Source organism: Papio anubis, chromosome 10, assembly GCF_008728515.1.
Source record: "Papio anubis isolate 15944 chromosome 10, Panubis1.0, whole genome shotgun sequence".
NCBI classification, from domain to species: domain Eukaryota; kingdom Metazoa; phylum Chordata; class Mammalia; order Primates; family Cercopithecidae; genus Papio; species Papio anubis.
This window is the reverse complement of record NC_044985.1, coordinates 23,536,729-23,563,470: the sequence shown is the minus strand read 5'-3', so window position 1 is coordinate 23,563,470 and position 26,742 is coordinate 23,536,729. Positions and strand designations below refer to the sequence as shown.

The 26,742-nt window shown below is 36.1% G+C and overlaps 1 long non-coding RNA gene across 2 annotated transcripts in view; it reads right to left on the bottom strand.

The window, feature by feature from the left end:
• Positions 1-3,314: 3,314 nt before the first annotated feature.
• The window catches only part of LOC103876207, a 33,214-nt gene continuing 9,786 nt past the window's right edge, over positions 3,315-26,742 (bottom strand). The window contains exons 3-5 of one of the 2 annotated variants that reach the window (XR_635338.3): positions 17,852-18,050; positions 6,159-6,257; positions 3,315-4,005 (exon numbers count right to left, since the gene is read on the bottom strand). This is a non-coding gene — a long non-coding RNA (uncharacterized LOC103876207). The remainder of the gene's footprint in view (positions 4,006-6,158; positions 6,258-17,851; positions 18,051-26,742) is intronic. The other variant, XR_635337.3, reaches the window with a different exon arrangement.

Sequence of the window (26,742 nt, the reverse complement as noted above, 5' to 3'; positions counted from 1 at the left end):
GGGCATATGACAGGTGAAAAATAAGCATTTGAGATTTTTGTTTGTTTGTTTGTTTTGTTTTGAGACAGTCACCCTCTGTTGCCCAGGCTGGAGTGCAGTGATGCAATCTCAGCTCACTGCAACCTCTCCCTCCTGAGTTCAAGGGATTCTCACGCCTCAGCTTCCCAAGTAGCTGGAACTACAGGCACATGTCACCACATCCAGCTAAGTCTTGCATTTTTAGTAGAGATGGAGTTTCGCCATGCTGACCAGACTGTCTCAAACTCCTGACCTCAAGTGATCCATCTGCCTCGGCCTCCCAACATGCTGGGATTACAAATGTGAGCCCACCACGCCATGCCTAAGTATTTGTTGAGTGCCTATATACCATGCTGGACTCATTTCCATCTTCCAGATCTCTCAAAGCTGAAGTTTTCCCACTCAGATCTTTCATCTCCTAAGACTTAAGATTTGTTTCATTTCCATTTGATGAACCAATTCATGCTAAAATAAGAAGACAGAACTCCATATATTTTAATTGATATTTTCTGAGTATTACACCCATTTTTTCCTTGCCATTATAGAGTCTAATCATGAGAATTTCATAGAGGTGTATGAGTAAAACTAACCAAAGTAAATAGAGGTTATGGGATACAAGAAAGCTTGTAGTAATTAGCAACAAACTTCTTCGGTATGGTGGGAAAAGCATGGAATTTGAAAGTCAAGGTTCAAGTCTGGTCTTTCACTGTTATAGGCACTGTTCTATGCTCTGGATACAGTGACTAAGACTCAAGGTTTCTGGTGTCATGAAAGTTGCCAAACAAAGAGGAAGTAAATAACAATCCTCTCCCTATCCCCACTCCCAAAACACAAACAAAACATTTCATGGAGCAATGTATGAAGCCATGAAGTAACCAATGAGACCCTGGTAGGGAGACTGGAGAGTGAGGTAGCAGGGGATGGAGAGCTACTGAGAGTTGTCCGGGAAGGACTATCTAAGGAAGCAAGGTTTGGCTGAAATCCAAATGATGATATGAACCCAAACATACAACTATTTGATGGCAGAGATTTCCAAGCAAAGGGAAGACTAGTACAAAGACCTCAGGGCAAGAATAAGCTTGAGGTGCTGAAGATACAGAAAAAAAGGCAACCACATCTGAAGGATATTGATGAAGTATGATTGATAAAGAATTTCAGCAATATCTTCCTCCAGATGCTAGATTCTCTACCTGATCTCATTTAAATGAGATATGCTAAATGTCACTCCATGAGGCCCAGACACAGAGAGGTTTACTCTGATCATCAACCTAAAGAACATTCAATTGTGCACACACACAGCCTCTTCCCTTCTAGTTGCTCTCTTCAACCAAGATGTAAGTTTCACATGAGCAGGTACATTGTGGATTCTTAGAGGCACAGGATAAGTGAATAATAAATATTTTTTGAGTGAATAAATAGATGAATGAGAAAGGCAGAAATCAGATTACATACAGATTTTAGCTCATGTTAAGGAATTTGGAAGTCCTTAAGTTGTACTGAGCAAGGGAGTGCTGTGGTCTAAAACATAATTTTAAAAGGTCACTTTGGTTTCTGTGTAGGAATATGAACTCCAGGGAGGGATAGAAGCCAAGAGAGAGGTAAGAGTTTCCCACTGTAGTCTAGAAGAACCTAATGATAGTCTGGGCAGTAGCATAGCCGATCTGAGGATAAAATTTAATGGATTATTTAGACATTGAAGTATGAAAGGTCTAGTAGACTTGCAAAAGGAAAGGATGTGTAAATAGATGAAGGTTAGTGGAGACGTCAGGGTTTGAAGTATCAATTCAGACTGAATTATTTTATGGATGATATTTTAAAACTATCTCACTAGTGAGATCATCTGGAGAGAAAGTGTGAAATACTAAAGAGGGTCTAAGACCAATGCCTGGAGAGCTTCGTCATCTGGAGTTAGGGCAAAGATAGAAGAGCCAGCTAGCCAAACTGAGAAAAAAAAAAAAAAGAAAAGAAAACCATAAAAAAGCCTTTGGGATTGGAGGACAATCAGAGGATCTGATATCATAAGAACCAAGAATAAAAAAATAAAATAAAGAAGGGCACCATCAGTTGTGTTAAACGTTTCTGGAGGAAGAAATGTGACAAGAATAAAGAACTGAACAATAGTTTTGGCAAGATATTGATCTTGGGGCCATAATAAGAGCCATGCGAGTAAAACAGCCTGAATAAAGTATACAGAAGAGAATGAGGTCAGTTTGCAGTTCAGACGTGCGCTCTTTGCCACTTACTAGCTGAATAAGCTTGGGAAAGTTTTTGAGATTAGATTTCCTCTTTTCTGAACTGGGAGAAGCATATAGCAGGTGCTCTACTGACTCCACAGACTGAGGACATTTTTGTAAGACAGAAGTGTTCAAACAAGAACGACTCCATCTTGAATAGGGGCTTGGTGAAATGAAGCTGAGACCTACTAGGGTGCATTCCCAGGAGGCTAGGCATTCTTAGTCAACAAGATATTTACAGTTAAGGGAACAAGTTAATAATGTTTACTGAACAGACCTAGGACTTAACAGACTCAGGAAATATCAGATCCAGGAAATGTCCTGATGTCCTGATACCTTAAGAACAACCAGTCTGAGCAGCATGGTGAAACTTTGCTTCTACCAAAAATACAAAAATTAGCCGGGCGTAGTGGTCGACGCCTTTAATCCTAGCTACTCGGAAGGCTGAGGCAGGAGAATTGCTTGAACCTGGGAGGCAGAGGTTGCAGTGAGCTGGGATTGCACCATTGCACTCCAGCCTGGGTGACAGAGCGAGACTTTGTCTCAAAATAAATAAATAAATAAATAAATAAATAACGAAAAGCATGATTAGTTTAAGAAAATTTCACTTTAAATATAATAATATAGATTCTTGCAGAAGGCAGTAGTTACACAAAGATGAACAATCCTTTGTCTCAAGCCCTTATAGTAGAGCACATCTCCCCATGACTTTTTGCTTTGTTATCTTATATATGAACAATCATTGTACCTAAGGTGGAAGCGTTCCTCCTCTTGCTTTTGAGAACACCCTGCTCTGTCTTTTGAATAACCTGTTCTTCCTTTCTTTTTCTTCTTTTTCTTCTTCTTTTTTTTTTTTTTTTTTTTTTTTTTTTTGAGACAAAGTCTTGCTCTGTTGACAGGATGGAGTGCAGGGGCGCGATCTTGCCTCACTGCAACTTCTGTCTCCCAGATTCTAGAGGATTCTCCTGCCTCAGGCTCCCAAGTAGCTGGAATTACAGGTACATGCCACCATGCCCAGCTAATTTTTGTATTTTTGGTAGAGATATGGGTTTCACCATGTTGGCCAGGATGGTCTTGATCTCCTGACCTCGTGATCTGCCCATCTCAGCCTCCCAAAGTGCTGGGATTACAGGTGTGAGCCACCGCACCCAACCATTCCTCTACTTTATTAATAAACTCACTTTCACTTTGTTCTGTGGGCTCGCCCTGAATTCTTTCTTGTGAGAGATCCAAGAACCCTCTTTTGGTGTCTTTATTGGGACCCTTTCCGATAATAAGATCACATGTGAAAGTTTATCTCCATAAGCTCGAATTGTATGAAAAGTATTTACTGTCGCTATTATTATGATTTTGTGGAGGATCACAATGACCTGTTATTCAGAACACATAATACATTGAGACAAACCAGAGTAAAACAGTTATTACAGTTAATAGTTTATTTTGTGTTACAAAATCTCTTTTCTCACATTTTAATCTAATTAACTGAATGGTGCAGATATTGCTTTATATGTTTTTTCCTTTTTCCTTTCTTTCGTTTTCTCTCTTTCTTTCTTCCTTCTTTTCTTTCTTTTTTCTCTCTTTATTTCCTTTCATTTTATTTCTTTCTCTCTCCTTCCTCCCTTCCTTCTCTTTTATTTTTTTCTTTTGTAATCATTATTTTCCTAAGTCACAAGATGCACCTGAGATCATACTAATAGGATCCAATGAGTCCAGCTTCTGTGATCTCTAAGACATCAGCTGAGATGGAATGCTTCTGGGTCACAAGAAAGAAAGAAAATATGGTTGCCATCATCTCCACAACTTCTGGAGTGGTGAGCAGTAACATGATTACTAATAACAAAGTCCTGATTTATGGAAAATAGCCCCAATTTGTTTTCCCAAGAAGGTGAAAGGAACTTTCCAGAGCTGTGGTTCTCTATTTTGACTGCACATTGAAATCATCTGAGGAGTTTAAAAAAGACATCAATGCCTGGATTTCAGTCCAGGAGATTCTGATTTAAATGGTCTGGAATGCAACCTGGTCATTGGGATTCTTAAAAACTTCCAGCTGATTCTATTGTGCAGTCAAGGTTGAGAATCTCTGCAATGGGGGCAGAGAATTACATACACAACGCAGCCTAATGAGGACATTCTCCTGTAAAGGTAATTCGATGAATCCTCAGGTGTAGCTCAGGCTTTTTCTTGCCTTGACTTTGTTGCCCTGCATTTGTCATTTCTTTTTGCAGAGCACTCAGTTCTGTTGCTCCTTAAAGGCAACAGCAAATGAAAAAGAATGATTACAAGAAGGATCGAGGCATAGCACTGATACAAAAAGAAAAGAAACAAATCTAAATTTAGCTTTTAATAAATGTGACTATTTCTTTAGCTGTGCAAATAATAATAGCTCATGAGAGTTTGGACAAAACTCTACACTGATGGCTTTAACTTATTAATGTGAAAGTTATTTTCTTAAATTCCCCAGTGGTGATTTTTAACACCTCTTTCATTCACTTTACCAGAGGCTGCTTGTGTTTAATCCAAGGTTACAGTGCTTTCAACATTTAATTCAAAAAGGAAGTAAATTTATTTTATGTTATCTAATTATACTTTATTCACTAAACATGTGAAGGTATGTCCACAACATCAGTTTCCACAAGTAATGAAACAGTTTTTCAACTTCAGTAGCGTTAAAGGTATTATAACTGTTTTTGTGTGTGTGTGTGTTTGATATTTCAGCTAATTTCATGTACCAAAAAAAAAAAGCAAAGCAATATGTTTTCAATTTATATTTCTATCCATCATTAGGTTACTTGCTTAAAATGTGAGTAAAGAGAACACTGAAGAGCATACAAACTCTCAAAATTTTGAACCACTTAAGAATGTGATAGCCTAAATGAGTAAAATGTCTAAATTTTAGACTGATTTAAGGAAATGCAGTCAGACATTTAAAATCATACAGCTGCAGGTGAAAATGAATAGATACGGTAATTCTAAATAATATTTTCAAGTGTGTTCTCTGTAGATACAGTCGTTATATAAGCAGCAGTGCATGTAATCCTCACATGAATCCTGTGAGGTAAGTGCACCCATTTAACAAATGAGGAAACTGAGGAACAGGACAGCTACTATGTCCAAGTTCCCACAGATACACAACCAGAATTCCTACATAGGTAGTCTGGCTATAAAGCTCATAACTTAACCATTTTTCCATTTTGTGCTAAACAGCACAGTGCAAGATTACCATCACCCACAGACTTACCCACTGAGGTTGACTCTATTCAAAATACATCAAAATATATCCTTTCAATCTTTCTTTTTTTTTTTTTTTGAGACAGAGTCTTGCTCTGTCACCCAGGCTGGAGTGCAGTGGCGCAATCTCAGCTCACTGCAAGCTCCGCCTCCCGGGTTTATACCCTTCTTCTGCCTCAGCCTCCTGAGTAGCTGGGACTACAGGCACCCACCACCATGCCCGGCTAATTTTTTGTATTTTTAGTAGAGATGGGTTTTCACCATGTTAGCCAGGATGATTTCGATCGCCTGACTTCGTGATCTACCCGCCTTGGCCTCCCAAAGTGCTGGGATTACAGGCGTGAACCACCAGGCAGGCCTGGCCAATACATTCCTATAAAATATAAAAGATTCAGATTCTCTGAGCCACAGATATTTTAATCTCATATATTTGGCTCCAGTTTTGAATAGTAAAATTGATGTGTCATGGTGGAATATTAGCTGCCAGCTCTAGGCTGAGTTCTTAATGATAGCAATATCTTGAAGTTGTCACCACATAAAACCTGGTCCTTTATTTTACAGGTATCAATATACAGTTGTGTTAGTGCACTCAGAGTTGATAAAGCTATCAGAGACAGATTTATTAAATTAAGTTTCAGAATGGCAATGTATTCATTGTATATTAAGGGCTATATTTACCTTTGCAAAGATTACAATATTCATGTTTCAGTTTAGGGAATTTTCACTTCTCTTTGGAAACTAAATCCAGTTTATGAGATTTCTTGTTGAACATGGATTCTGTACCAAGGAAATTGAATGCTACTTTCAAATATAAAGATTTTTTTTTAAAATATAAAATTTATTTATTGTAGAGAACTGAAATAGCCAAAAATATACCTTACAAAAAAGCTACCATTCGAAAGGTAATTATACGGTATTTTTTCCTATGCCTGATAAAATAGGTAAAATCGTACATTTATAAAATGTTCTAAGTTAATTTGTTCTTGATGATATAATTAAATATGCTCAGAAGAAATGATTTAAAACAGATTATATAATTTATATACTGTATCTAATTATATAACTATAGTTATGTATTATACTTATATAATTTGTTCTAATTAAAGAATATGAAAATTAGTACCTGCTTACTATAAAAATAGAAATTACAAAGAAATGTAAAGAATATAAAAATTACTTAGAGCTCAAACACTACGATTCAGTCATATTGATCATGTACCTGCTGTGTATTAGGCTCTGGGCAATCAAAAGTTCATAAGACACTCCAAGAGATGTCAGGAAAACAAATGGCCAATTAGCATATTGCAATAGCATCATGTGCTATCAAAATATAATCATAGTCTTCGTGGGGTTACAAAGGAGGGGAACTTAACTCTGAGAATGCTTTCTGATCCAATAATATCCAAGCTGAGACCCAAAAGTAAAATAGAAACAAAAAGAGAAAAACTTTAACTTATTTAATATGCTTAATTGACAGGCACTTTGGGAAATAGTCTGGTAGTTCCTCAAAAGTTAAAATTTAGAGTTACCATATGACTGAGTAATTCCATTCCTCAGTATGTACCCAAGAGAAATAAAAACATATGTCAATGCCAAAACTTACACGTGCGGGTTTATAGCAGTATTATTCATAACAGCCAGAGAGTAGAACACACCCAAATGTTCATTAGCAAATGAATGAATTTTTAAATGTGGTATATCCATACAATAGAATATAATTTCCCTATACAAAGGAATTCCTTTTACATGAAATGTCCATAATTGGCAAGTCTACAGAGACATAAAGTAGATTAGTGTTTGCCCAGGTCTAGGTGGAGGGGAATCATTGGAGAATGAGGACTAAAATGTATGAGCTTTCTTTGTGGGTTAATGAAAATATACTCAAATTGATTCTGGTGATTATTAGAAAACTCTGTTAATAGTCTAAAAAACAATGAAGTGTACACTTTAAAAGAGTGAATTGTATGGTATTCAAATTATATCTTAATAAAAGTGTCACAGCAAGAAAACTAACTTAGGGTGAGGTACCTTTTTAAATGTACTTTGCCTTATACAGGATTTCCGTTTTCACAATCTTTCCAATCCTCAGAGAAATGCTATGAGACCTATTTTAAAAACTTGGATGGGTGAGATACTTTTCCAAGGTCCCTCATTTATAACTAATAGTTGGCAAAGCCAGAACTTAAATTTAGGGTTTTTATTTTACACAGAGCTTTTCTTTTCTGAATTATTTATGGGATCCAAAGTATACCATCATTTGATAAAAATAATATCGCGAAATGTGGTTTCACACATAATGATTTATATTGCCTCAGATATTTTATAAAAACAGCTGAGAACGTGAGATTATTGTTGTATTAACACTAGGCACATGAAGAATGTTAGAACAGCTTTCTAAGATGTCTGACTTGTGTTGGCATGACTAGATGGGGACTGGGAGGGGAGGCCTCCTCCTGGTCGGGGATTGAGAGTTAGTTTCATCCCTAAGAACAAACTTAGGCTGTTTGTCATGAAGAAGAAGGGGTCAGGTGGCAAAGGAAAATTGCTTTTGAAACCCAGATGGTATATTCAGGTGAGGGTGAGATAAAAAGAAATCACCTATTGAAGAGAAAACTTTTGCAATGAAAAGAATCTTTTCTCTGCCACTTACTAGCTGGATGGCTTTAGGTGAGTCAGTTACCACCCTGAGCATCTACGCACTCTTGTAAAATTAGAATTAATTTCTTACCTCATTAGGTTGATATTAGGATTAGTTACCTAATGTGATTAAAATCTTCAGATAGGTGTCTTGTACATAAGAAGGGCTCAACAAGTGTTTGTTCACTATTGGTGAACTAAGGACTTCTTACACTTGAGGTGAATCATCACTTGGGATTTTCGCCCAATTCATTCTTGATTTATCCTAGATATTGGCAGCTTATTTTTGTTTCTATTATGTATTCTTTGACCCTTTCCTTGGAGTCTATAAACGCATTCGAATCTTTCCCATTAAGAAACAAACAAACAAAAACAAATGTTTTACCCTGCTTTTCTTTCTTGCTGTGAACTTATTTCTTTTCAAAGCCTGTTCCTCAAATTAATTATCTAGTCTCTCGCTTCTCATTTTTCAATACCAAGAACCCCCAACAGATAGCACCACTCCACTGAATTTACAAGAGCGTTGCTAACAACTACTCGCTTGCCAAATTTAATCTTTTTGCCTGGATTTACTTCTTAATTGATTTCTGGCAATAAAACTGCTTAGTATTCCATCAATCCTTCCCTTCTTCCTGCTTGACTCTCAAAAACCACTTTGTCCTCATCTCATTCCCCAGAACCAGCAGGTCCTCTCAGTTCTTTTTCCTGTCTTTACTTCTCTTACATGTCCACATTTACTAGACCACTACTTTTGGCTTTATCATATACAGTACTATGTTCAAACAACATTCTCTGGACTTTCTCTGGGGGAGGACAGACAGCACATCATGTAGCTTCTGGAGCCTTATTCCAAACATACTTAATCAAAATCACCTGGAAAACATCAACTCCTTTTTGAAAACCTAGCTCATGGTTCACCTCTTCTTAAAACTCTCTTTAGACCCCTCTTTTCACTCTAGTACTGTGCTGTCTATTCTGTGAAAATACTAAAATACAGTGGCCACTAGCCACATGTGGCTATTTAAATTTAATTTTAAGATAATTTAAATGAAATACAATTACAAAATGTTTTTCTCAGTTCAGTTTCACTAATCCCATTTCATGTACTCAATAGCCACATGAGGGCTAGCAGGTACCATATTGGATAGGTAGATAGAGACAGAACATTTCCATCATTGCAGACATTTCTACTAGACAGTGCTAATTGTTTGAATTGACCAGCTCTTCTTTTTATTTTGTTTTTTGTTTTTTCTGTTGTCAGTTTATACTTCTATTATAGTACACAGAACATTTTATGCTCTTTTATTTCATTGATTTATGAACACATATATATCCAGACTCTACTCTATCCTGAGCACCATGCTTAGTTTTGAAAAAGCTAAGAAAGGAAAGGGCTGCTTAAGCACCTCAGGGTATTTTTGTCAAGTTGAACTAGGAGTAGAATAAGATAAATTCTTAAATTATACCTTATTGAACAAATGAATAAATATACATCAACATGAATGTATCTTTCTGTTATTAATCCAAAAGTCAGTCCTTAAATTTATAGCTCTAAATTCAAAATGGAATTAGCTCTTAGTGATTTAAAGGTTGTGTGATTAATTTTCTCTATAGGAAATACATTTTTAAACATATTACTGATGAAAATACTTGCCCTTGACATTAGAAAGTAGGTCCACTAAAGATATTATATCTTTTGGTATGATAGGTGTGAGGTCTATTTAAATAATGTAATAGTTTGGCCAAAGCACTAATGCTTTTATATTAGAATTCTCAAATTTTAAATATCAATTAGAAATCAAAATTTGATCAAATCTAATTGGTTTCACTCTTCTAAAACCAGGATTAATCACGCTTCTTAATCATTCTTAATATAAAGTCATCCACTCCCACATTACCTGCTATGGTTTGAATGTCTGTCCTTTCAAAGCTCATGCTGAAATTTAGTTGCCAGTGTAATGTTATTAAGAGACAGGACCTTACAGAGGTAATTAGCCATGAGGGCTCTGCCTTCATGAATGGATTATTGCCATTATCAAGAGATTGGGTTCCTTATCAAAATAGGAGTTTGGCCCCCTTTACTCTCTCTTGCACACCTCTCTGCCATTCTAAACCTTCTTCCCTGGGATGATACAGCAAGAAGGCCCTTACTAGATGCTGTCACCTTGATCCTGGACTTCCCAGCCTCCAGAATTGGGAGAAATACATATCTGTTCATTATAAATTACCCTGTCTGTAGTATTCTGTAGTAGCAACATAAAACAGACTAAGTCAGTACTTAATTATTTTAAATCTCTGAATATAATATGGTGTCACATTTTCAAAGCTGTTATTTTAATTAGATCCCACAAATAAATCCACAAATAAAATATTTAAAAATTTATATTTTTTTAAATTATAATTTTCAGGGTTATATAACATGAAAAATGTATTATGTTAAGAGATAGTGGTTTACATAATCCTGTAAATCAGTAATCCTTAAAGTATGATTCCACACCAGCAGCATCAGCATCATCTAGGAATTTGTTTGAAATGCAAATTATTAGGCCGCACCTTAGACTAACTGAATCAGAAACTCTGTGGTGGGGCCCAGCCATGTATGTTTAGCAAGCGCTTCAGGCTTGCATGCTAAAGTTTGAAAACCACTTCCATAAAAGAGTGCACAGCAACTAATCAGATTGAGATGTTACAAATAAAAAGGTAAAAACACAATGACAAGTAAATAGGAGTACAGAATAATGCAGCCCATATTTCATATGTGCCAGACTGGAGTTTGAGATGTAAAAGCAATTCCCTCAAATTATAGATTAAATTCAGAGCAGTTATATCAAAAAGATTGGGCACACACTCAGATTCATGGACCACATCGGAACAGCTTTATACATTAGACATTTCACAGTAGAGAGAAAATTCCAGAATTTATGTCATCAAGGGATATATACCTAAACAAATAATGTGCTTTACTACATTTAGTCTTAATCTAAAACAGGTCTGATTTCAATCCACGAGCTTACTGTTCCTTTTTGAAAACTTCCTTTTTAATATATTATTGATATCTTATTTTATCATTAAATGTTAATAAAAAGTGTTTGAAATTATTAGCATTAAGCAGTTACATTATTTTCTTATTTATACTAATGGTAACTGATTACTTTTCTGGGTATTTTTTATTTATCCTCTGGATCAACTCTTCAAACTTCTTTATCTTGCTCTCTGCCCATAAAGGTTGACATGTATGGACTATATCAACAAGGCTTTCCTACTGTAGCTATGATTGGGCATGGCCTATGGGAATTGTCCATTGAAAAAATCAGTAAGATGGCAGAAAGAATGCCAAGATATCATTTCCTGCCAACATCTCATGTGGCCACCCAGGCCAAGTTGCTTCCCTAGACCAAAAGATATAATTCTTTCAAGGTGGTCCTTTCCGCATGACTCATTTCTTTTAGGTTCCAATAATTCACTCTCTTCTCTTGCTCCTTTAGGCCCAAGTTGGTTATCAGGGCTACCTATCCCACAGTATTACACTATGTCATATGTTGTCTCTAAATTCTACATTTGCTTTTGTAAATATTATCTTTATTACAGTCTACTCAAGTTACGGAATGTTACCGTGGTACCTGATTCCTCCCGAAGCCTGGTTGATATAGTTAACCCTGATCACCGTAATTATGATTTTTAAATAACTACTGCAAGGAAATGAAAATATATTGCCTGTCTTTACTGGAAGTGATAAAGGGAAAAACATTGAAAATAATTTGTTGAGATATTTTCTGTTGTGTGTTGCAGATTAGGGAGGAAGATGTGAGACCTACTCATGAAACCAAATTGAAGAAGAGACTGAAAAGAGAGAGTGGCTGATTACAGGAAAAATGCAGGCTAGTATGAGGATTCTTATAAAAGTGCTTACAAAAGTCAACAAAAGTTTTGTTTCATGCTTATAATGTGCCAAACATGGTGCTGTCATGGCATTGAGGGTATACTATAATGAATAATTCAGACATAATCTGTGCACTAAAGGGTGGAGGCAGTGTCTCTAGCAGAAGAAGAAACATATACAAAATCTGAAGGTGGGGGAGGAAAGCAGAAGTAATGAGAGGAATGAGACCCTATTTCAGCAATTAAAATAAATTTGATGTGCTGGATAAATTTGAAAAAGCACAAAGATACGAGAGGTAAGATACAAGGTTAGTTTTTATCAGTATTAACATTATTACTAACAGTAGAATGAGTACAGTAAGAACCAAGAGAAAAACTGATAAACAAGGGAAGAAAGGGATCTTAGAATTTGCAATCAACAGTGCTATCTTTTTTTCAGCTTCAAATTTTGAAAGTTAAATTTTAAGAAGTCCACAGTTCCAGCAGATGAAAAGAGATAATGATTTAACTTGGAACATTCTTTCTTCTCCCTACTTTTTAAATATTATTTTGCACTCTAGAATTTTCTGGATATATTCTGATATCAGGTTTGATTTCCTGAGTAATAAACCAATTTTTAAGTAATATACAACTTGTTTGTATGTTTCATTTAGAAGAAACTATCAAAATAAGATTTCACAAGAGATATAAAGTATAAAAGGGAAATGATTTTTTTCAAACTGAAGTAATATTTTAGTTAGAAAATATGAATGTATGATTGCTAATTCTTCAGACATACATAACTGCAAGTTCAAAATTCACCTTTTGGAAAATATTTGCAAATATAATTAAAATCATGCTTTAAGGAGAAAACATATTAATATATTTGTATAAAATATCTCTATGACAGTGTAAAAACCCTGCTGGAGTTAATACATGTCTCATTAAACATTCAAGTGAACAGGGCCCAAGAACATATATTTTATTTGGAATTAAGGAAACTTCCAAAAAATAATACAAATCATGATGGTAGTTGGGGTTGACACATGTGGTCTAGGCAGTCTCTAGGAACACTGTCTTTACATTGGATACCAGAGCTCAGAGTTCACTTTGCAGGCAGTCAGGAAAAAAAGGTCACTATGAGGCAAGAAACTCATGAGCATGGGCTGGAATCCCATAAGGGTAGACTAAAACTCTGGTCTGCTTTTGTTGCCTCTGATTTCAGTGCCTGTGTGTCTGCTGGGTATCCAGTGAAAGCTGGGGCCCTTAGTCATGGAGGTAAACACACACACCTAGCCCAGTAGGCAGAGAAACTGAATAAAAACTCTGGGGAAGTCAGAGCAACCACAGGCCCAGTTCCTGCTTCCCTCTGTGAACCAACCAGTGAGACTCTCCTTTGTATCCTGCAACTAAAACTGACATTTAAATGGAATATACTTATTTAGGAAGGGAATTTTGGGAAATGCAGTTCAGCGTGGCAAGTTGACACATTTCAAAGCCATGGCATAATCCCACAGTTATGCAAAAAGCACCATGTAGTTACTCAAAGGATTTAAAGTTTTTGTTTTCACCTGAAATTGATTTGTGTGTATATGTTATGAGATATAAATCCTTTTTCCTTTGTGAACGACCAGTTCTTCCAGCCCCTTTATCACGATTTTTTTTTTCAAATGAGCTACTATTGCTGTCAGATACCAAGTTACCAATTTTGATTATTTTCTTTCGTCCAATTCTCACACTGTATAAATTAGTTTAGATTTATAATAAATCTGGTAAGATATACAAAGGAAAATCTATATGGTTGATAGGATTTTGCTTTGTGTCCTCACCCAAATCTCATCTTGAATTGTAATCCCATAATCCTCATGTGTTATGGGAAGGACCTGATGGGAGGTAATTGAATCATGGGGGCCGTTTTCCCCATGCTGTTCTCATGAAGTCTGATGGTTTTATAACTGTCTGGCATTTCCCATGCTGGCATTCATTCTCTCTCCTGCCACCCTGTGAAGAGGTGCCTTCTGCCATGATTGTAAGTTTCCTGAGGGCTCCCTAGCCGTGCAGAACTGTGAGTCAGTTCAACCTCTTTTCTCTATAAATTATCCAGTCTTGGGTATTTCTTCTTAACAGTATGAGAATGGACTAATGCAATGATGGTGAAAATAAATGAACCCAGGTGAAAGGTAAGCAAAATTAATATTGAAAAATAAGCACTGAACAAATTAGCATAAGATTTAGGGAAAAAAGGCAAGATAGAAATATACATATATACAATGATATCATTTATATGATATTTAAAAACATGTAAAATTAGATATAGTTTAGTGATATGTACCTATAGTAAAAATAAAAATTAAAACATTTAAATGATATGGGAAAAGAGTATAGCATTATGGGGGGTCTTCAAATATATTGGCATTTTTTTTCCCTAGTTGGGTGGTAGATGTACAGAGATTATATTATGTTTTGTACCTTTTGTATATTTGGCCATATTTAAAAATATATCCCTTGTTTCAAAACAAATTCTGTGTTTCAGCATAGTCCCTATTAATGTTCTGTACTAAGGGCTTTGGCATGGAAGAGCCTAAGGAGGAGACTAAGCAGCCCAGCAGGGATGCATGCAGACACTGTAGCCCTTTGAGAAATCACAGCAAGTACAATAGCTCTCTGACCATGAGGCACAGGGTAATTTTTGGAGTACATGTGAAACTTTCCCTGGAAACCTCAGAAATGCTTGTAGTGTACATGTGAGTATTTGCAGAATATTGCACATCTCTGTCCAATTTAGACAGCAAGGAAATTCAGGTTATACCTAATTTATTTCATTTATTTACCCTCTGCAACTTAATAGCAGTCATAGAGGACTATAAAACTAGAACTTAACGTTCTGTTCATTTGTAGATGATGAAAGTGCTGATTGATAATGGATTAATAGATGGGTGAGTAAATGTTTCTTTGGTATTTAAATTTTCTAGGTTATTTTGATTTTCTAATACAATGAATGATACCCAAGATTTCCACTTCTTGTGAAAGAATCTGCCTCAGCGAAGATATGAAAAATAAACGTAATGAGACATTGACATTCAAATGGAATGTACTTATCTAGTGTGCATGCAAAATAGCAGAGATTCGGTGTAGAAAATATAATACAGTGTTTATAAAAAGAATTTAAGGACAGTTTTTTTAAAGTAGAAAGATAAAGGATTTTAAGATTCTCTCATTTGAACATCAAAGGATTTACCCCTCAGGTTGGCAAGACAGAATGCGGGTAATGTCCTCATCCTTTTTATCTTCAAATATCACAGTTGCTTTCAGAACTGTTTTTAAAGGGTTGCCAGTTTTGCTAATGTACAACAGCCTCTCATCCAGAAGCAAAGGTTTGCATCAAGGATAAAATGACTTTTTAACTTTTTATAACAAAGCTTAAACTTTTGTACTACTACAACTTGCTTTTTAAAGATAAAAAGCATAAGCACGTTGTACATAATAGGGCATACCAGGGAGGATTGGATTATTTTGGAGGCTAAAGATAAATAAATAGGAGAATTAATTAAAGATTGTCTTCTATCACATTTAACCAGGCTCACTTACAGAGTATAATAAAATTTCCCATCATTTTTTCAAAATCCCCTAATTCCACGGGAACTGCACACACACACACACAGATACACACACACGAGAGATACACACACACACACAAGCACATAAACACACATGCACACATTCTACAAGAGAAAAGCTTTGCCTAGATCTAATTCAGTTTCTCCTGGCACTAAAATAGATTGCTGTCATTTTGCTAAGAACTATTATGGAGAAGATGGAACTATTTCTGGTTCTTTTTATTTTAATGGTATCTACATTTTCTATAAATTTGGGAACTTTGAGCAGATTCTTTACAAGGGCCTGTGTTATCCTGAATTGGCAGCCTAAGTAAAACTCATTTCTTAAATAATGCCTAGGAAGTTGGGATATTAAAGGAGCTTGTCATACCTGATCTAAAAATCTAATAAGTGAACTGAAAAAGTTACATTTTTAAAATAGTAACTTGACTGGATGAAAATGTCTCTCTTTTGAAGTATTGTCAAATTGTGAATGGTGTAAAATTGGCACTTCATCTAATAGTTTTTGTTTAAAATAAAACAACATATAAATTAAAAGATTTTTTTCTGCCTCAATTTATTTTCAAAAAACAGGAAATATACTTGGTTAGCTATAAAATGAAGAGAAATCACTGTAGACCCTTTTTATGAGACGGTGAATCATGTGCCATGTTTTTACTTCTCATCCTTACCTACCCACAGGATTCATAGAATATTCTAGAAAACTGTAACACTATACTGATTTCACTTATCAAAAATAGTAATAGAAATCCTCAAAATGTTACTATCAGAATTTAACAATAGTCTCTGAGATGAATGGACATCTAGTGTACAGACCATCAAAGACTGAAAAACTGTTTCCCTTTTCTGTAGAAGAAAATATAATGAGAAACTAGGAAACACTTTGAAAATTTGAATCTATGTTCCCACATGAGGTAAGCTTAAGAGTGGAATTTTATTATAAATTTATCTTTTATATCTAATTTCTTGCTTCTTTATTGACTTAACAAGCATGTTAAGCAAGGGTGATGAGATTAACATTGCAGTTGTAGAAGCAAATGACTAATGATACATAACATGATATTAAGGAAAGAACATGTATTTAGAAGCAGATCTGTGTGTTTATGTGGCAGTCTCTCATCTACTCATGGCCAGCCATACTGAACCTCAGTATTCTGATTTGTAAAATGGAAATTAAAAATAAGCATCTCATAGGGTGGTATGGTTGTGGTACTGGGCATCAGGTTGTGATCAAAAGAAATAGAATAAAGAAAGGCAAATTGGAAACTGAATGGGGAATGTGCTTTGCTAAAAAGTTTGTATTATATTCCTTAGGCAATGGCAGGTGGCTAAAGCATTTGAAAAGACACTGGCATCTACATTTACTTTGAAATCCATGGCAGGTTGGCAGGTTAGAAAAGTAAATCAACATACTTCCAAAGCACCACATGATGCACTATAAAAACAAGCATATGCATATACATTAGATTACCCAATATTGTTTTAAATATCTTTGTCACTGTTCCATTTTATTATGGGAATAGTGATTTTCAAACTTATTTTTTCCCACAGAACCCTCTCTTTAGATGAAATCCTAGCCAGAAGCATAAACAAATAAAACAGATAAAAGCAGAATGAATCTGTTAAAGATGAGAATAAATCAGAGGGCTTTTCAGCTGCAAAGTACCCAGTATTCTCTTCATCCTATGAATTTCCATAGTACTCATTGTCTATATCTCTCATCTCATGCCAAATTACACACTCCCTTGAATTTTACTTTAATGTAACTCTGTTGCTTCAACTAAATTGTGAGCTCTCTGTGACAGGGACCATAGCTTTAAAGCTTTACATCTCCCTCAACGCAGCCAACAATCCAACAATGTCTTTCATACAATAGCTGTTTCCTACTATGAACATGTTTCCAAATTAATTGAATATGATGATGAACATATAGGGTTTCAAATAATTCAATTCACTTTTCTTGAATTTTAGGATGTATTCCCTCAGGGTCCTTAGATACAGACAGTTAAAACACACACACACACACACACACACACACAAAGTGATATGTGTCAGAAATATCAAAGTAATATATGTCAGAAAAATGACATGAGTATAAATTTATAAAATGAATCTCTCCAGAAAATAAAAAATGCATGAAATCATTTTTAATAATGTGTTACATATAATGTGGACACATACATTTTAAAACATATAACAGGTATTCCTTTTTGATTATGGCTCAGAATTCTGTATTTTTTACTTACTGAACTGGCTTACCTTTCACTGTGGGTAAAGCTGGCTTATTGTCAAATCCAACCAATTTGTAGTTCTCTTAAGTGAGAGGAATCTGGTACAATTGGCTTAGCACAAGTAATCAGAGGTTGAACTAGGAGGATGGTATTGAGGATGAATAGAAGTAGAAGTTGCAAGAGATAGTTCTTCCTTGTTCTTAGCTCAATATTGAGCTAAACTTGTACTACACAAAAAATAGAGATGCACATATTCAGATGGAAAATTTCCAGGAGTTGTCACAGGGCTTTCTATGCATTCAACTTTGTGAAATACTGTCTTTTGGCAAAAAAACAAAACAAAACAAAACAAACAGAAACGTGTTTTTATTTCAATTGAAATAGATCTGATAAATAATAACTATTAGGAATGTTATAAGGGTCAATTCTGAATTTTAAATAACTTCCCAAAGATAAATACCTACAGTCTGAATTTGAGGGTCACACCAAAATTTATATGTTGAAACCTAATACCCAATGCGATAGTATTAAGAAGTAGAGACTTCTGGGAAGTGATTGAGGCATGAATGTTCCATGTTCACAAATGATATTAGTGCCCATATTAGAGACGTTGGAGGGAGCTGCCTCCTCCCCTTCCACCGTGTAAGAATGTAGTAACAAGTAGCCATCTATAAGGAACAAGCCCTCACCAACACCAAATCTGCAAGTGCCTTGATCTTGGCCTTCCCAGCCTCCAGAACTGTGACAAATACATTTCTATTGTTTATAAATTGCCCAGTTAAGGTATTTTGTTATAGCAGCCTAAACAGGCTGAGAAATATACTATACATTAATAAATGTTTTATATATACATGTGTGTATGTATAACTCTAGCTTGCCTGTGCAAAAGTTGGTGAAGCAATAAAATATATGGAATATGCATTTAATTTATCTTACATGTTCTTTGTAAGTGGCACTGTGGAAGGCTTTCCAAACAATTCGACAGTTTAAGTTGGCAAATCTTTTGAAGTATGTTTCAAAAGGTTCAGTGGAGCCGGTCGCGGTGGCTCACGCCTGTAATCCAAGCACTTTGGGAGGCCAAGGGGCACACAAGGTCAGGAGATCAAGACCATCCTTGCTAACATGGTGAAACCCCGTCTCTACTGAAAATACTAAAAAAAAAAAATTAGCCTGGCATGGTGGCGGGCGCCTGTAGTACCAGCTACTCAGGAGGCTGAGGCAGGAGAATGGCATGAACCCAGGAGGCGGAGCTTGCAGTGAGCCGAGATCGCACCACTGCACTCCAGCCTGGGCGACTGAGCAAGACTCCGTTTCAGGAAAAAAAAGAAAAAAAAAAAAAAAAAGAAAAGGTCCACTGGAAGACTGATGGAAATTAAGATTATTGCAGCACACTTCATGTTTTGTTTATACAAGTTTGCATCTTACAGGTACTCTATTTCATTTAGAAATGCTAATTGTAATCTCCAACCGTAACTACTTCTCAAATGTTTTCAATATTTATATAAACATTCAATAGTCTTTTTAGTGACAGGTAAAATATGTTTTCTTCAATAAGAGACTATAGTGACTTGTGCTGCTCCCTTCAATGGGCTTTAAAATAGATGCATTTTGGCCAAGCGCAGGGGCTCATTCCTATAATCCCTGCACTTTGGGAGGCTGAGGTGGGAGGATCATGAGGTCAGGAGTTTGAGACCAGCCTGACCAACATGGTGGAACCCCCCCATCTACTAAAAATAACAAAAATTAGCCGGGCGTGGTGGCGCGTGCCTGCAGTCCCAGCTACTTAGGAGGTTGAGGCAGAATAATCCACTGAGCCTGGGAAGCAGACATTACAGTAAGTCCAGATCATGGCACTGCACTCCAGCCTGCATGACACAGCGAGACTGTGTCTCTAAATAAATAAATAAATAAATAAAATAAGTGCATTTCTTAAGTGAGCTTTGATCTTTAAAGGTAATGTATGTTATTTCCATTCTTTTGATTTTGCCTAAGTATTTTGATAAATAATTTAAAGTCAGAAAGCACATTTATTGCATTTTAATGAATACTCCAGAACCTTTTGTGCAGAACCTTTAGGGTAGACCACCTAAAATATTTGGTCATTATTAAATGAACAAGACATTAGCACTCTCTTTATTAAAATAGAAATAGCACCCTCTTTATTAAAATAGAAATAAATATAGAGGCTTCTTTTTGGAATTAAACCATTCAAGAATATTACACAAGTTTCTTAAAAACATATAGCAATACCAAGTAAAACAAACCACACATATCTGTGACCACTGTGTGGTCATGTAAATAACAATGTAATAACAACAATAAATAATGTTACTAACAATATTAATCATCATGAATTGAGCCTATGGTATATGCATTTAGAAACTAGCATAGTACAGTTTTGAGGAGCCTGACAGCTTGGAATAAAATCATATCCCCATCACTTCTGAACTCTGTGAGACACAGCACCCTCATCCACAGTGGGTTTAATTATAATCTGTATTTTATAGGTTGGAGAGATGATAGAATGAGAAGTCTGCTCACTAGGTACTCAATAAGTATTAGCTATTATTATAATTACTAAAATAATATTTTTACCTTTACATCTACTATGCAAAATATGTATGTACTGTTATTAGCCACATTTTTTATGTATGAAGGATAAAGCTGGTTATCAGAAAGTCACACCATTGATAATCAGCAAGTTAAATAATTGATACATTCATCCTTTCCACAATATTTATCAAGATCTTATTTTATATCAGGCCTTGGGGAATATGGCAGTGAATAAAACCTAAAAAGTTCTTATCCTTCTAGAGTTCACATTTTAGTAAGAAAGATAGATGATAAACAGATAAATATGTAATGCCAGGGCCATTAGTGGTAATGAGAGACAGGACTAGCTGGATTTCCTAGGCCGACTAAGAATCCCTAAGCCTGACTGGGAAGGTGACCACATCCACCTCTAAACACTGGGCTTGCAACTTAGCCCACACCTGACCAATCAGAGAGCTCACTAAAATGCTAATTAGGCAAAAACAGGAGGTAAAGCAATAGCCAATCATCTATTGCCTGAGAGCACAGCGGGAGGGACAAGGATTGGGATATAAACCCAGTCATTCAAGCCTGCAACTGGCAACCCCCTTTGGGTCCCCTCCCCTTATGTGGGAGCTCTGTCTTCACTCTGTTTCACTCTATTAAATCTTGCAGCTGCACTCTTCCGGTCCATGTTTTGTTAAGGCTTGATCTGAGCTTTGGCTGGCCATCCACCACTGCTGTTTGCTGCAGTTTGCAGACCTGCTGCTGACTTCTATCCCTCCGGATCCAGCAGGGTGTGCGCTGTTCTCCTGATCCAGCCAGGCTCTAAGTATTGCCACTCCCGATTGGGCTAAAGGCTTGCCATTGTTCCTGCACAGCGTCTAAGTGCCTTGGTTCCTCCTAATGGAGCTGAACACTAGACACTGGGTTCCACGGTTCTCTTCCATGACCCATGGCTTCTAACAGAGCTATAACACTCACTGCATGGCCCAAGATTCCATTCCTTGGAATCTGAGAGGCCAAGAACCCCAAGTCAGAGAACACGAGGTTTGCCACCATTTTGGAAGTGGCCTGCCGCCATTTGGAAGCAGTCCGCCACCATCTTGGGAGTTCTGGGAGCAAGGAACCTCGGTAACAGTAAGTGCTATGGCAAAAAATAGAGTCTGTGGATAAAGAATGATGGGGGAGAATGAAGTAGAGAAGAACAAGGAACTGAGTTAAAAAGGGGGCTTGGTGACAACTAAGACGTGATCTGTGTCAAGGGACGACGTAAATCATGGAGATGGAGAAAGCATGACCCAAGCCAAGTGAACACAAGAGCAAAGCCCAGACTGAGGGTGGGCTCAGCGTGTGGAAAACCCAGGCTTCACATTGAAGTCTCTAAGTCTATAGCCTGAAGATGCTTGGATACAGGTTTGGAAAGGTATTCAAGATATCTACAAAGTGAAAGAGCTCATTGTAGACAGTATAGATTATGCCATTTGTGCTACAATGAGTTTTTTTACGTCAAAATCTATATCTGTGTTTCAATGCCATAGCTATGTTTCTGTGCCAGTGCCTGCAAATAAATATTTTTGGACAGACAATTCAAACTATGTTATTCCCCTTGAAATTTCTGCCATCTCTGGCTTGAACTGCGGATTTCCTGCTGTTGCATGTGGCCCAGATACTCACTGTCACTACTGCTCCTGGGCTGCTCCAGGTGATATCTCAGAACTCACTTGTACTTCTTTTCAAATTGTGACTGATCTCTGTCAGTCGGCTTTTCTCACAAATGTCACTCACCTCAGGCACTTGACAAATGCCTTTTAATGCTCTGGACAATCTGTGCTTAATTTTCTAGTGTTGATAGGAAGATGTCTCCTATCACTTTATGTTATGCTCCTTTCATCGGGGAACCATATCAGAGTTACTAGAGTTCCAAAGCTTAAGTACAAACTGTTCTTTTTGTTTCATAGGCAGTTCTTTCATGCCAATAATATGAACATGCTCAACTGTTTGGTGGAATCAAGGATGTATTCAAATGACAGCCACCATAATATCCTGTTTCCTAAATTCACTCCAGTTGGTGAGTCCTGTTAGTTATACTTGTCTCTTTCTTCAAGTCCCAAGAGCCCTGAAGTCTTACCTACCATTTAGCTTCGGCTTCTGTCTCCCAAGTTTGCTGTACTTGCTTATATGTCTCTGAATCCCCAAATCTCCCAGCTTTTTTTTTTCTTATCAAGGTCATAAACATCATTGAAATAATAGAATATGTACATATATATTATTACAGTGATTAGTGTATGAATTTGATCTCTTTGTGATCACTACCTTTCATAAATTTATTTCCCTTTAGCATCACCCACTGTATTTTCCTAAAGCCAGGTAAAAATTTCACAAAACCTTACAGCATGAGTTGAAGAATAGGAATACACTTTATTGAGGAACTCTGCAGCCAAGGTTTCATAAGAATAGAAACCACAGGCCTTTTGATTTTCAGTAGCATCACACCGTCCTCACGCGAGGGTTTTCTCTAAGATGCATAACGTATGTCTGCATTCCAAGGAAGAGACTCCATCATGACATTGCTCTCCCTTTTTTATAGAGCAATTGACAAATAATCAGATGACTGAGGTGCTAGACAGACTGGATAGCAGTACCAGTACTTCACAGGAGTTGTCTGGTATGAGATAATTGTGGCTCCTCATTCTGGGGGAAAAATAGGCAACGGTCCAATGAGAACCTCAATTATGAAGAACCCATAATTTTTTTGCTGGAATAAAATAAAAATGAGTGGGAAGATGGAGGTTCCAAATAGCTCAGTGTTCAGGCAACTTAGTGTGAGTCTCCAGTGTGATTTTCAGAACAATCTGCCTGTCGCACCAGCATACTTCAGTTTCTGTGTTAGCCTAGCTGTCTTCTCTGCTATAAATAGTCCAAAAGATTGAATGAAATAATATGAGGCACACAAGTAGGTCAGAATAATTTTATTCCGAAATAGAAGTTTTTACCTTTGGAAATTGTGGATTCCATTAAGAATCTGGTGTAAGCCATAGATATTATCCCTGAAATATAAGTTTTGGCAAATATACCATGTCTACCACATTGCACAATTTCAGGGGAGATATTCACATGATAGTCTACATGTAAACTGCACCATATGTAAAACATACTATAAACTCATAAAACAAATTTGTTGATACATTTATAGAGTGCCATGCTCTGTCATGTTAAGAATCTTTTTTTTTGTTTTTTAAGTAGAGACAAGATCTTGCTTTGTTACCCAGACTGTTTTCAAACTCCTGGTTTCAAACAATCCACCTGCTTTGGCCTCATATTAAGAATATTTAGCTTAGTTTGTTCTTCTATTAATACAACTCATGTCTTTCTCTCATACTTCTTTAACAATTATCAGAAAGTAAGACCAAAAATCTATATAAATGGTCATGTGAAGTGGGTATAAGGAAATTATCCTTTGTAAAGGTTAATTGCAATTTTTTATTTTAAAAATACACGAAAAATATTCAAATTTCATCAGCCATTCTTGAAAAGTGATTGGTTTTGTTTATGTTCTTTATTTAATTAAATTTACTGCAACACAGTGAAAGGCAACATTAACTCTTCCTTTCAAATTATGACCTCACAATGACATATGTCAGGAAAAACCATGAGACTTTGAAATGGGAAAAATTGATTAGTAGTTTTCTGTCCAGAATACCTTTATTTAAGCCTTTCATGGTCTTCAATCTGTTTTACAATTCTAAGTTGTGAAAAACTAATAGTAATGCAAATGATTCTTTTGTTAGAAATGAAAATTAATTTTGTCCAGTGCAAATGCAATTGACCGTTGCTCTGTGATTGCCCTATGGATATTGACCTAATCTACATTTGTTTGCAAATTCACTTCAGTATTTCTAATTGTTTATACATGTGTATCCTTTGAATTCTCCTTTGAGCCGGTTTTTACATCTTACTGACTCCCTTACTGATTATTACATAGAATAAATTCTTTGAAATATGTTCATTTTTTCTGTTTCATGATTTTACCTTTAACAATTCTTCAACACATAGCCTAAGTGCTCATGAGCAATAAAAGTGAAAAAAAAATCATATTATTGCATGGATATGTGACTTTAAATTTTTGTTCAAAAGAGATCTTCCAATTCTGGAGCTCCTGTTTCATATAATGGAATAGTTATATACAAAAGATAAGATTAAATTTTTTAATTACTTATTATTTCTTACAAAAAGGCTCATTCTCTAAAATGATAGGATTTACCAGGGTTACTATTCTAAAGTCTTCCAATTTTAGCCAATCACAATGTTATTTGCTATTATGTGCTCTGTTTGTATACAAGAAAATTTAGTAACACAATTCACAATCTTCAAAATTCTACCAGATAGGATAATTCTAGGCACACTTGAGTTTGAATCTTGTCAGGTCCAGTTGTTGTTATAGACTGAAAATAATAGAAGCTAAAACTATATTTAAAATATATATTTTTGTTGAATGATGAAATACATATTTAACACAAGGTGGTATTCTTATTTTCAGTGTGATTAACAAGACGGTATTTATTCTTATCTTCAGTGTGATTACAATTGAATTAGTATTCTTTAGATAATGAGTATTTTGATCATTTAGCTAAAAATCAAATGAAGTATCAGTTCTATTGCCTGATTTCTGTGGAGTAACTGCTTCTTTGGGGAAATTGATTATGACAAAGTACAAATTCATTTCTGTTCTTTAAAAAAAAAAAAAAAAAGCTTCAATTAAATGTTAACACCCCAGGTGTTTTACATCTCTTTAATAAAAACATTATCACTTCAACTATTGAGACAGAGGTATGTCAAAAATCCAGATGCTTCATACATTTCCTTTAGAATTTAATGAAGAAAGTTAAGGAAACTATCTGCATGTGAATTACTTTCTACAATGGAAGGCATTCTGACTCTGATTAATTGCTAAGCAAAACCCATATTCACTGAAATAGCAGTTATATGCAAATATCAGAGGCCAACTGAAGAACGCCTGAAATGACATTCTACTTACAAGAAATTTAATTTTCAAGAAATAAATGCAGGATACTAAGATAGTGAGACTTGGAGAAAAGCGAGCCAATATAACTTAGAGGTATAATTTTATTTTCCTTTTTTGAAATCATTTCTTACTTCATATGTTCATGAAAGTGATTTAAAGTTTGTTTGTTTGTTTTAATATGAGGCATTTTTATTGATCTAAAGTAGTTTTCCAGAATAGGTCTTAGGAACAGCTAACAACAAGTCTTTTCTCTTAGATTATGAAGGCCAAAACTGAACAGGTGTGCTAAAGAGACAAATGAGAGATTTTGGAATTTAAAATATAATGGGTCCCTGTATTAATAACTTCTTATGAAGGTTATGTGACTGAACACTAACCTACTGTAAATATAACACCAGCATATGATCAAAGGTTAAAATGCTCAAAAAAATTTGGAAAAGTATCAGAATATGCCACCTGAAAACATGCCACTCTGGCTATAGATTATTTTGAACTGAAAGCAATTGAAAAACAGTAGATACAAGAAGAGCTCTCATTCTTCGTGTTTAACAGCAGGGGATAAATTTCCTTTTTGAAGGTGACATAAATTTCCATTTGTGAATATGTTCCTCTCTTCTGTACCAGAAAGGTCAGAGATGACAAAATGAGTCTGCATAGCAAATCTTACTAATGCCTGTTAACACACATTTCTAGTTAACCTTCCTATAATTTGTCAACCATTGTTAAAAAGTTATCTATAAAGCTCCCACATCTAACTACGTTGTTGGGTTTTTCACTTCTTTTCTGTGAAGCCCCTGTGTCATGTAAATAAAAATATCTGCATAAAATAAAATTTGTATGCTTTTTCTCTTGTTAATCGATCTTTTTTTTTTTTTTTTTTTGAGACGGAGTCTCGCTCTGTCACCCAGGCTAGAGTGTAGAGTGCGGTGGCCGGATCTCTGCTCACTGCAAGCTCCGCTCCCGGGTTTACGCCATTCTCCTGACTCAGCCTCCCGAGTAGCTGGGACTACAGGCGCTCGCCACCTCGCCCGGCTAGTTTTTTGTACTTTTTAGTAGAGACGGGGTTTCACCGTGTTAGCCAGGATGGTCTCGATCTCCTGATGTTTTTCCTTGCATGTCAGGGCCTCCCAAATTGCTGGGAGTTGTTGTTTTTTGTTTTTTGTTTTTTTGTTGTTGTTGTTGAGACGGAGTCTCTCTCTGTCTCTCAGGCTGGAGTGCAGTGGCCGGATCTCAGCTCACTGCAAGCTCTGCCTCCCGGGTTTACGCCATTCTCCTGCCTCAGCCTCCCGAGTAGCTGGTACTACAGGCGCCCACCACCTCGCCCGGCTAGTTTTTTGTACTTTTTAGTAGAGACGGGGTTT